This window comes from Carcharodon carcharias, chromosome 14, assembly GCF_017639515.1.
Source record: "Carcharodon carcharias isolate sCarCar2 chromosome 14, sCarCar2.pri, whole genome shotgun sequence".
In the NCBI taxonomy this organism is placed as follows: Eukaryota; Metazoa; Chordata; class Chondrichthyes; order Lamniformes; family Lamnidae; genus Carcharodon; species Carcharodon carcharias.
In genome coordinates this window covers 1,718,995-1,720,948 of record NC_054480.1, presented here as the reverse complement: position 1 = coordinate 1,720,948, position 1,954 = coordinate 1,718,995, and positions in this window count along the sequence as shown.

Sequence of the window (1,954 nt, the reverse complement as noted above, 5' to 3'; positions counted from 1 at the left end):
GGCTCACCCCCCCCCCCTCCACCCCCACCACCAACACCCCCCACTCCACCCCCACCACCAACACCCCCCCCCACTCCACCCCCACCAACCCCCCCCTCCACCCCCAATCACCAACACTGTAAAGTTTTAACTGCACCCCGCATTCCCCAAGCGGCAGCTTTTATTAACAGCCTGAGACACTTCTGCTGAGGTTAAAAATAATAGAGCCTTAAGGAACAACAAGAGTGCAGACACTGCTTGCTTGCAAACCCCCGAGAGAGTCGTTATTTCTACTGATGCTTTTTCAAAAAACCAAGTCTCCCCATCATTACTGAGCACTTCCGCGCCTGATAAGGAACTTTTCTCTCGTTTATTTTTCAACAAATTTGCTTCCCCCTCAGGTTCTGGGGGTTCCTCCCCCGTACTCAGACTCCCCCCCCCCCAAATTGGGAGAACATCTTTGGGCAGTCCAACAGCAGCAACCTCTCCCAGGACAACATGACCAGCATTGAGGGACTAATCAGTCAAAGCTAGCTCCGCTGGGCGGGATATACTGTTTTGTCTGCCTGACACCAGACTCATGAAGCAATTGTTCTACTCGCAACTTGGCCGCGACAGGACACTCCCAGGGACAGCGAACATGCTTCAGGATTGTCCTCAAAGCATCCCCAAAGTGGTCAAACATTCCCGCTGATTCATGGGAGCCCCTGGGTTAAATGAAGATTCGTTCAGGAAGGCACCAAACACACCGAGAGACTTCATCAGGAATGCACAGAGGTGATGTTGGAGGGAGCGCACAGAGGTGACATCATAGGGAGCACACAGAGGCAACGTCAGAGGGAGCACACAGAGGCGACGTCGGAGGGAGTGCACAAAGGTGACGTTGGAGGGAGTGCACAGAGGTGACATCGGAAGGAGCGCACAGAGATGACGTCGGAGGGAGCGCACAGAGGTGACATCATAGGGAGCACACAGAGGCGACGTCGGAGGGAGCGCACAGAGGTGCTGTCAGAGGGAGCGCACAGAGGCGACGTCGGAGTGAGTGCACAGAGGTGACGTCGGAGGGAGCGCACAGAGGTGACGTTGGAGGGAGCGCACAGAGGTGACATCGGAAGGAGCACACAGAGGTGGGAGGGAGCGCACAAACCGCTTGTGGCAGAGTCTGCAAATTGCACATTGGACTCATCAGCCATACTAGAAACCATTAAACCAGAGTGGAAGCAAGTCATCTTCAATCACAAGCGATTGCCTATGAAGATAAATGTGATGAGGCATTGTAGCTGATCAGAGAGGTGGCAAATGTAAGATGTCACAGTGCGTAGGGGTAGTCTGAACTTGGAGCTGAATAATTGTTGGGCAGATTAGAGGAAGCTTTGCCCTACATCTTGCCCTGCTGTGCTTGACCCAGGAATGTTTGATGCTGCTGTTGGAATTGGGAAAACGCTTTATGTCATTTAATTTAATTTTCTTTGCATGGGATGCTTTTGCAGAATTGCTGTTGAACACATTGAAATCCAACAACACCAGAATGAAACCCTCAGCTTCAGGGTACAAACACTGTCTGACATTCCTCTGCCTGTTGTTTTATTATCCCCCTGTGTTGTACATCAGTCTTTGTGTCTCCATAAATATAGTGAACCAATGAGTTTCACACAAATGTATTAAGCGTTTAAATGCTAATATTGCACATTGTAGTTTCACCCCATTGATGTTACTCTGTATGTCAGGACTGTATGATTTTATAAAATCATCCCATTACCAAAGTAAATCATGTTGTTGGACAATGATTCAACAGATGCTGACTGTCAGAGAGCATTCACAAACAGCTGTCTGAAGGAATAGAGGTTTCAAAAATTGCATGTAGACTTATTCAATATAATGTCCTAATACTTGGATTTTTTTGTTATTTAAGGGTATCATTAGTTAATACCTTATCCTATAAATGGTTTAAAAATGTTGCTGCATTAAATATTTA